The 11,151-nt window shown below is 38.2% G+C and overlaps 1 non-coding gene across 1 annotated transcript; it reads left to right on the forward strand.

Annotated features, from left to right (window-relative positions):
• The first annotated feature begins 8,978 nt into the window (after window positions 1-8,978).
• LOC131241885 (small nucleolar RNA R71) lies at window positions 8,979-9,085 on the forward strand. The gene has a single exon (XR_009169451.1). It is a non-coding gene; the product is annotated as a small nucleolar RNA R71 (small nucleolar RNA).
• The last annotated feature ends 2,066 nt before the right edge of the window (window positions 9,086-11,151 follow it).

Raw genomic sequence — 11,151 nt, forward strand, 5'->3', positions numbered from 1 at the left:
ACACACTCCCCAACCAGCATTTTGCTAGTCCTGAGCAAAACATGCGTGAAATAATCTTCAATTCTTCAATGTTCAAGAACCCTTTCAAAAATCAATCCTTTGTGCAATTAAATATGAATGAGTATAAGGTGAGAAAGTAGGATTTTGAAAACCTAGAGCCAAATCATATAAATAATCAATTAAATAAGTTCTTTATCGATTAAATTAGAGCCTAAGTTCATATATCAAGTCTCTCAATGTGCTTAGTGCAAATCAACTTACTTCCTATAATAATACTATCCTTTCATAATGTTAGCCATACTCATCACTTCAAGATTGGTTGAAAACTCAAGTACTGATTTCAAACTAATCCCATTTTCCTTCTTTTTCCAATTTTTTATTTTATATCGATGGTTATTTATATTCATTCATTCTCTTCATTTCCACTCTTTTCCAAATTTTTCATTCTTTCTTCTATTCTTTTTCATGACCTCTCTGTCAATCTCAGTGTTTTTTAACCAGTTTTTTTCTTCTTAGAAGGTAGATAAAATTCTCCAAAATTGATTCTCACCATCTATCAATGATTCACATACTAATTATCAGAAATTCTAGCATGACTTACAGAAGCTAAATTGAATGTGTCTTGTGATTTAGATTAACATGATATCAAACTTTCTCATAGTCAATTAAATGCAAGAATTTTAGATGATAGATTACTTAGTTGATCAAACTCCAACAATTCAAAATTTACTTCTCTATCCCATCATCATACTCAAAACATCCTTAAGCACACAATTATTTCTTTCCAAACAGGTTATTATTTTGAAAAATTCAAAAATTTCAATAATTTTTGCTCAGAAACTAAGAAAGTACTGATTAGTTTACCTAATCCACAGCCCCTAACCTAAAATCTACATTGTTCTCAATGTATAAGATGTAAACATGCAATGCAAAAGAGGTAACGAAAAGAAAAGGGTAGTGATGGAAAGTAGTACCTGAAGAAGGAATTCTGAGGCTTTTTTCAAGGATCTCTACGTCAAGATGGGTTAGCCAAAATACTAAAACAAGTTGAAAACAAACTATCATAATCCTAATAACTATGGAAGCAATAAACTTAATTACACCTCCGTCAGACTAAGAGGTCAATCCTGGTAAACAGGATCAATTAGAGGTATGGACATGTCCTCTGAAGCGAATTTCTCAACAAATGGCTTTAAACGATGTCCATTCACTTTGAAAACATTGTCATTCATTAGATTATTTATCTCAATGGCTCATGAAGATAAACATTAGTAACAGTGAAAGGGCAGGTCCAACGAGATCGAATTTTACCCGGAAAGAGATGTAATCGAGAATTATAAAAAATGACTTTTTAACCAGTCAAGAATGATTTCCAAAGGATGTTCTTGTCGTGAAACACCTTTATCCTGTCCTTGTAAATTCTTGACTTCTCGTATGCGTCATTTTAGATCTTTTTGAGTTCATTTAACTAAAGTTTGTACAGCGAGCTAGCGTTGTCCAAATCAAAGTTCAGATTTTTAATAGCCCAGTAGGCTCTGTGTTCTAACTCCATAAGCAAGTGGCAAGCTTTTCCATAGATGAGTCTAAAGGGAGGCAATCCAATGGGGGTTTTTAAAGCAGTACGGTAAGCCCATAAAGCATCGGTCAATCAAATTGACCAATCCTTACGATCAAGGTTAATCGTTTTCTCCAGAATGTGTTTAATTTTTCTGTTGGAAATCTCAGCTTGCCCACTTGTTTGTGGGTGGTATGGAGTGCTCACCTTATGAGAGATGCTATATTTCTTCATTAAATTTGCAAATGGCCTATTATAGAAATGTGAACCTCCATCACTAATGATAGCTCGAGACGTTCCGAACCGAGAAAGGATTTTTTCTTTTAAGAATCTAATTACCGTCTAACGGTCATTGTTCCGGTTTGGGATTGCTTCGACCCATTTAGTGACATAGTCTACTACTAGCAGAATATATATATTCTCAAAGGATTGAGGGAATGGTCCCATGAAATTGATGCCCCAGCAATTAAATGCTTCAATGATATGAATAGGGTTTAAAGGCATCATATTTCGATGGGACAATGTCCAATTTTTTACAATGCTCACAAGCTTTACAAAACTCATGAGTGTCCTTGAACATAGTGGGCCAGTAAAAGCCGCACTACAAAATTTTGGTCGTGGTCTTTTTAATAGAAAAGTGATCACCATAGGCCTGAGAATGATAGAAGGAGATGACACTTTAGTATTCATTATCTGGTACACATCTCCTCAGAATTTGGGCTAGGCAATATTTAAACAAATATGGATCATCCTAGAAAAACTTGTGTACCTCAGCGAAAATTTTCTTTTTATCTTACGCGGTCCAATGTGTCGGTGTGAAACTCGTAGTAAGATAATTAGCAATATCAGTAAACCAAGGTAAGTGGGAGAGTTTAAATAGTTGTTCATCAAGGAATATGTCATTTATGGGTGTCGTCTCAAGGGAGGTAGGGAGATCAAGGCGTGAAAGATGGTCAACCATTACATTCTCTTCTTCCTTTTTATCTTTTATTTCCATCTTATCAAGCGGGGCTTAGCATTATTCTTAGAAAGAAGATACTTGAGTGCCGCATGATCGGTGTAGATGATGATCTTGGATCCAATCAAGTAGGACCTAAATTTGTCCAGAGTGAATACTACGGCTAAGAGTTCTTTTTTCTTAGTAGAGTAATTCACTTAGGCAAGATTTAGAGTTCTACTTCCATAATGAATAACATAGGGCTTCTTTTCTTTTCTCTCACCTAATACCACCCCAATAGCATAGTTGGATGCATCACACATAATTTAAAAGGAATATTCCAGTCGGGTGGCTACATGATAGATACGGTAGTTAGCATGCCTTTGAGCTTAGAGAAAACTTCTTGGCATTGCTCAGTCCACTCGTATAGTACAACCTTTTGAAGTAGATGACATAAAGGACGAGAGAGGTGACTAAAGTCTTTTATGAATCTTTTATAAAATTCAGCGTGTCCTAAGAAGGATCGCACGTCTCCTATGCTCTTGGGTGGAGGTAGGTTAGAGATAAGATCAATTTTAGCCTTATCCACCTCAATTCCCTTGGACAAAATGATATGTCCAAGAACGATTCCCTTACAAACCATGAAATGGCACTTCTCCCAATTTAGTATCAAATTCTTTTCCTCACATCACTTCAGCACATTGTTTAAATTATACAAACACTCGCTGAGGGATGGACCAAAGATAGAGAAATAGTCCATGAAGACCTCTAAATATTGCCCCACCATGCCAAAGAAAATACTCAACATGCATCGCTGAAATGTGTCGGGAGCATTACACAGTCTAAATGACATCATTCGATAAGCAAAGGTGCCAAAGGGACATGTGAAAGTAGTTTTTTCTTGATCTTCAAGAGTTATCTCATCTGATTGTAGCCCAAATATCCATCAAGGAAAAAATAATAAGAGTGACCAGCCAACCTTTCCAAGATTTGATCAATGAAGGGTAAAGGAAAGTGGTCCATCCTTATGACGGTATTTAACTTCCTGTAGTCAATGCACATTTTCCAACCGATAATGACTCTAGTTGGCACGAGTTCATTCTTGGCATTGGCACAATGGTGATTCCGGACTTCTTAAGAACCACCAGAGTTAGACTCACCTATTAACTATCGGATATAAGGTATATGATACCCACATCCAATAACTTAAGTACCTCGGCTTTAACCACTTCCTTCATGTTTGGATTTAATTTATGTTGTGGTTGCCGGGAGGTCTTCGCATTATCCTCAAGATGAATACGGTGAGTACAAATCAAAGGGTCAATTCCCTTGAGGTCCGCAATCAACCATCCAATGGGCTCCTTTGTTGTAATGACCCTGAAAATTTTGTGCTAATTTTTCCTTAAGTAGTTGTTTTTGGGGTAATTAGCGCTATACTCGATTGCTTGTGAAATTTGCATCAATCACTTTAAATTGTATCTGCATGACTCAAAACTTGTAGATTAGTTAGCGCTATGTTACTCTGAAATCTGGGATCCATCGCTAAATCCAGTTGTTCTTAGGAATTTTTGGAAAATCTGGATCGGACCTGGACCGTTCGTCGAAAGTCCGATAGCGATGATCTTAGGCTGTTGCGGTCACCATGTTGGGCTTGACCATCAACTCGAAAATCAAGTCCATATGATGTTCTGGGTCGATTTGATTGAGTTCGGAGTGAAGAGTGTGAGAACGGTTGGAAATTTATTAAGATTTTATGAAATCTGAGTCGTGTCGCTTGCGCGACGATTTTAAGCAATCTGACCGTTGGATGCTGACCCAACTTCATCCTCTGATCAGGGAAGGTGGCCTAGGCATGTCCTTGTGCTTGTGGACCTGATCGAGATTCTGTGACCGTTGAATTGAGTGTGGTCCGCCATGGCTGATCTGAAGATCCGGTCGGTACGAAAACTCAGCTTGACCTAGATCCATGGTTAGTGAGCTTAAGTCCGACCTTTTGTGGTAATAGGCCCACCAGAAGTGCTTCGTTGGATCGCGAGAGGCAGGTTTTGGTTATACCCTAAGTATACCTTGGCCCTGGGGTTATTTTCATCAATATTAGGCCTATTTATAGTCCTTAAAACCCTAGCTCTCTTTTCCATACGAATTTCCTAACCCTACCTAAGAAAGAGAGTGGAAAAGAGAGAGAAAGTGAGAGAGAAGTTGGTGAATCATCTTAGATTCTTTCCTGTTCTTCTTCATCCTTTAACCTTCACTTTTGAATCGTTATTCCAGCGATTCTGAGTTTATCTTTCGGTAAGTTAACTTAACCCTAATCTGTGTTAGAGCTTAGAATAGTCTTGGTGTTGTTGTATCTCATTTCTATTCTTGCTTTAGGGTATTCTATCGCCGTTGACGAAGACAACTCGTCTGAAATCAATTCGGTGTTCTTTTCTGGCTTAAGGTGCGGACTTTAAGTGCATAGGTTATGGTTTTCAAGGCTTTCAATGCCAGTGAATGATTTATTCTTGTTATGGATGAGATTTCACATGCCAAATGTTATGTTTATTCTGCGTTCCTGATATGCATGTATTATATTGAGATTTGTGTATTCCATGTGTATGTATACAGTACCGTATGCGTATAAAATATGAACCTGTGATTGCCATGATTATTTGTCGTGTATGTATGCTAGATGTATGTGTGACAACTCCTTGGTAAAAGGAATTGTCCAAATGCGTGTATTTCAACCTACATCATGTATGTTGTGTTATGTATTCTAAGTTTTTGTAGAAATGTCTGAATGATCTAAAGTATGATATATTAACCTAGTATGGGCGTTGAGAAGTGCTTCTCAACTCTCCCACTAGTGTATATGATTTCCTTCATGTAAATTACATTTCCTTGTTGTTTAAATTCAAGCATTACTTATGCTTACATTTATGTTAAGTTGATATTCTTCAAATGCTCGAGTACCGCGTGATTTGAGTCGTTGTTCCATTACTGTTCTACATTCAATACGTATATCTGTTGTAGTGTAATGCGTTTGGGACTATGCATTAGTCCAGGAAATCGGTAATCGGCCTTAAGTTCATGGCTGAGATTGCTTTCGCCACGAAGGACGTGATTAGACGAACCTGAGCCGTATTAGAGTTATCGGCACTGGTTTGGCCACGCGGAGTGTTTGCGCACTCTATGTCGTTCAACTCAACGTGCGCTCGCACTAGTCGAGTTTGTCAAGTAACCCGATTGTCCGATGTATGTTCACCATGTATGGATGCTCCTGTTTGAATCTAGGGTACCAAACTTACCAATGAAATCCTATTAACCATGGTACCTTGATCCGCTAAGACTCATGAGCCGGACATGGTGGTATGGGACACCGTGGTCGAGCTGTCGCCTACACTGGGGTGATGAGCCTTCCCGTAGTGACCAGTGAGCAATCAAACTCGTGAGCCGATTATGGTGGTATGGGACACTATATTCGTGCTGTCGGCCTATATTGATTGGTGACGAGCCCTTTGTAGTGACCTCGAGCTTGCCTGGATACCGCATTGAGATGACGAGCCTTAGTGTAGTAACGAGGGTATGATAGGCGTGCATTGATTGGTGACGGGCCCTTTGCAATGACCTCAAACCATATGATCGTATGAGATGTCTAGGACTGACGACCCTAGAATGGATCACTGTTTGGATGGTGATATGAGGAAGGTATCTTAGCTTCCCAATCCTACTGTATGAAAAGGACTAATAACAACTTGGTAATCATATTCATGCACCGCATTTGCATATGCTTTGTAGACATGGCGCACTTTGAGGCGATATCATGCGTAACGTAAGATGAAGACGCTAAGGGTGTACGCGTGAGGGCACGCATCATTTTGCATACATCCTTACATTAACAAGAGTACTTAGGACATGTTTAATTATTCTGTTTTATCATTACTGCTTGATTGAATTGATAACATGTTAACCTTTGCTTTATTGTTCCACTAAGTTGATCACTCACTCCCACGTTCTGGGGCGGTGTTAAACACCCACCGGACCCTGTCTTAGATGTTGATGTTGCAGATGTTGATGCGACTTCTGAGGCAGATCTGGAGATGGATGATGATGAGGCTGCTTTCTCTTTTATGCAGTTTTCAGACGGGTTCTAGTGAGCCTTGCTCTGATGCGAGGGATGCTGGGACTTCTTTTGGAATTTAAATGATGTAATTTGATACTTGTAATTTTGAAAATAACACTTACATTACGACCTAGTATGTGTATGTATTTCAAGGATTCGCACATGTACACACATATATTTCTTTAAGTCTTCCGCTTACTTTCTTCACTTATCCCTGAATTATATCTGCACTTTGGCTTAATCTATTCCATGTTTTATGCACTAATACAGACAACATACATCCATCATTAAATATGTTGCATAAGTGATGTTTTGGAACTCGGGAGCTGAGTTATGCTCGACCCCCGAATTTCAGGACATTACATTTGTGCTCAGTGAGAGTAAAAATAAGCATACTCCCTTGTTCTTGCTCAAGGTGGGAAGAAATCACCACTGGGTATGTTTCATCTTGACCTCAGTAGGCATATTTAAGATCAGAGGGCAAAGGTTTTAGGTCAAGCTTCGGTTCTTTGAAGTTAGATGGTAGAGACGTTACATCAATTCGAGGCAATTTCTCAAATTATGGCCTCCACCGATTAACTTCAAATACCAGTGTAGCATTAAGCAAGACATCCATCTCCCTAATCATATCATCGTCTAAATTAGGGGAGTAAGCCAAACACGTCTTTAAAGGGTCAGAGTCTAGAGTATAGAGTCAGGAGTGATCTATTTTCCACGAAAGAATCAATCATGTTAATATCGTGGGAATCATCATCATCTTCTGACTGTTTGCCCGTATTGAAAAATATATTCAGCTCCAATGTCATATTCCCAAAAGATAAGCTCATGACCCCATTCCTACAATTAATAATTGCATTTGATGTAACAAGCAATGGACGACCCAATATGACATGGATTTGAGTGCTCACATCCATGATGAGTTGAGCGTCTAGAATGATAAAATCTATTGGATAGTAGAATTTGTCAACCTAGACCAACACATCTTCTATTAGCCCTCTCGGTACACGAACTAAGCGATTGGCAAGTTGTAAGGTGGTCTTGGTGGGTTTTAATTCACTTAGACCCAGTTGTTCATAAACTGAGTATGGAATTAGATTTACACTCGCTCCTAAATCAAGAAGTGCATGTTCAATCTGGTAGTTCCCAATTATGCAAGCGATGGTTAGGCTACAAGGATCCTTGTATTTTTATGGCACATCTTACTTTAGGATGGCACTCACTTTTTCTGTCAAAAATATCTTTTTTTGTATGTTTTGTCGTCTTTTGGTAGTGCATAGATCTTTCAGGAATTTGGCATATGAAGGAATTTGTTTAGCGACATCCAGTAAAGGAATGTTGACCTTTACTTATTTTAGCACTTCTAGAATATCCTGAGAGTTAGACTAAGGTTTTGGTACGACCAACCATTAGGGGAATGGAGCAATTGGCTTACCTTAAGGTTCCAATTCTAAACCATGTGGAGCAGTGCTAAGTCCATCATTCTCATCTACTTTCGGATCTTTAAGCTTTTCAGCCCTTACCGGAATAATTTTGTCATTTATCTTCCCACTCCTAAGAGTGGTGATAAACTTGACTTGCTCTATTTGATTTGAAGAGCTTGGGTCACTGCTTTCACATTGTGGTTTAAGATTGGGGAGAGGTTGGGCTGGAAGCACCCATTTCTTCCCAGTCGTTAAATGTGACTCAATCCATTGAATGGCCTTGGTGAGGTCTTGAAAGGCTTGTAATGTGCCTTGATTGAAAAGCTCTTGATTTTGGATGTGTTTTGAAACCGGATCCTTTTGAGGTTTTCGTTGTTCCAAAAATTGGTTAAGGATCCCTTGAGGTGTAGCAGTTTGTCCATTCCTCCAACTGAAATTTGGATAGTTTCTCCAGCTAGAGTTGTATGTATTGGAGGTGGTCCCTTTGAAAGGCATCTGATAGTTGTTTATGGTATTTGATTGCTCATTTGGAATTTCTTGAAAAGCAAGTATAGTTGGGCAATTTTCAGTAGTGTGCATATTGCAAGCACAAATATAGTTAGAGAGTGTGTTGAGTGTCAAATATTACAAACGTAAATACCGCAAACTACTTCTTTAGCCTTGTCCTTCTTAAGTTCCATGGCCTCGATTTTTCTTGTGAGATTGGCCACTTTAGCATTTATATCATTTTCTTCTTTCAGAACATACATTCCGCCACTCTCCTTTGGTTGAGTTAGCTTATAAGTGGTATTGGGTTTTGGGGAGATGTCCCATAATTCTACGTTTTCAGCAAGTCTATCAAAATAATCCCACTCATCATTGACATTCTTGTTCATGAAATCCCCATTGCACATTGTCTCGACTAATTAGCACATGGAAGATGTCAGTCCATCATAAAAGAAATTTGTTATGCGCCATGTTTCAAAAACGTGTTGTGGGCATGAACTGACAAGATCCTTAAACCGCTCCCAACATTGGAAGAATGTTTCATCTTCCTTTTAGGCGAAGTTCATGATTGACTTTCTGAGGGTGTTTGTTTTATGGTATGGAAAGAATTTCTTTATGAACTCCCTTGTCATGTCATTCCATCTACTAATAGATCGTGGAAATAGTGAATGTAATCGCCTCTTAGATTTTTCTTTTAAAGAAAAGGGAAAGAGTTTTAGCTTGACCGTGTCCTCAGCCACATTAGGAAAGTATAAAGTGGCTATTATCTCATCAAACTCCTTCAAGTGTAGGTATGGACTTTCATATTCAAGTCCATGAAACTTTAGAAGGAGCTGGATCACTCTTAGCTTGATATTTATATTTCTAACATTCTCTGGAAAAATAATGCAGGAAGGAGCGCTCATCCTCGCCGGTTGTAAATAATCTCGTAAAGTATGAGGCATGGGTGCTTGATCCACCTCATTCTCATCATGGGCTTCCTCAACTGGAGGTTGAGGAGGATTTGGAGGATTTACAAGTTGATTTGCAACCATAACTTTAGTTAACTCTGAGGATATCGAGTGGTGTCTAATCCGGTGATGGATAGGCAACCCTTTGATCAGTCCTCCTTCACTTAAGAGACGTCAAGTGTTGTCACGGACCTACTTGGGCATGAAACACTCTTAGCCCTCAATTTCAGAATCTAACCTAACCCTAAAAAGAAAGAACCCTAAGACAAATAAGAAATTTAGAAAAGAAAGAGAGAGAATTAGAAAGAGGTTACTAGATTGGAAATTTCTATGTTACGATCCTACAAAAAAAGAAGAAGAAGTTAGTTTCTAAAAATAAATCAGGAAAAATTCTAACCTAAAAATAGAAAATAAATAAACCATAATCTTAACCTAATTCTAAAACGAAGTAAATTCAGAAAAACGCAATCGTTAGTCCCCAGCAACGACGCCAAAAACTTGTTCACAACCCCAAGTGTATGGTCACGATGTAGTAATAATCTCGGTAAGACCGATGTCAAATCCACAAGGACTGAACTTGTACATTTCTTAAGGCAGCTAAAAGTAGAACTAGAAGAGATATGAATCTAAATCTGAAATTGTAGAGAGATTAATTGTAAATAAAGTAGTTAAAACTGATGAATTTAAAGGTGGGAACTAGGGTTCTAAGGATCCACTTGCAGCTATCAGGATGTTTCCTTATATGATGTAAGGAACACAATTAGAACTGGAGTCTTATCATATTCAATTGAAAGATATATTAATAAAATCAAATCTGAACTTTTATTGACCTAATTCTCAATAAAGGAGAATTGTGAAGGTTAGAAGGGATTCCATCACCAAACCATGTCCAGGGGACAATGGCTAACAACATGATTTACCAATCCCACAATCTCAAAATAAGTCAAAGAAGATACTCAAACCTATTGCAGATCTATTGTAATTTGAATCACAACGAGCCATTAAAAATTGAAAGTATTCCTTGAATATCAAATTAGAATAAAAGAAGTTCAACAAGAACAAGAATCAAAACAAGAACAACATCCCAACATGCTACAAGCTTCACCTCTTAGCCCTAGCTAAGAGGTTTAGCCAACCATTGACATGATTGGAATCAAAACTGTAAAAGAAAGCATTAAAAACTAGGAAGAAAGGAAGAAGAAACTCTTGGATGACGGCTCCACCCCCTTGCTCTGCTCTTCAAAATCCTAGATATCTCAAAAAGTCCGTAAGAAACCCATATTTATACCCTAATTCGCGTAAGATCGCAAAACCACCTCAATTTACGCAGTCTGCGTAACTCTGCGTAACGTGTTCGATGTCATCAAACGTAAATCGAATTTCGGAAGTCACGCCTTTACCCATTGCATAAGTTCTTGTGTCATCGAACCTTCCTTCAATGTCATCAAATAGGAATTCGATGTCATCGATCAGTCTTCGAGTAATCGAAAAAGTGTCCAAAGCACTCCAGCAAGTTGCTTCAAATTCTTCCATAAATTCAATGCCATCGAACGAACTTTGATGCCATCGATCATCTCTTCGAGTCATCGAACATGACTTCGATTCATCGAAAATTGCATCCAATATATCTAGCAACCAACTTGATTTTTATGTAAAAATTCGATGTCATCGAATGATGACTTCGATGTCATCGAACTGTG

The sequence above is a fragment of the Magnolia sinica genome, chromosome 3 (assembly GCF_029962835.1).
Source record: "Magnolia sinica isolate HGM2019 chromosome 3, MsV1, whole genome shotgun sequence".
Classification (NCBI taxonomy): domain Eukaryota; kingdom Viridiplantae; phylum Streptophyta; class Magnoliopsida; order Magnoliales; family Magnoliaceae; genus Magnolia; species Magnolia sinica.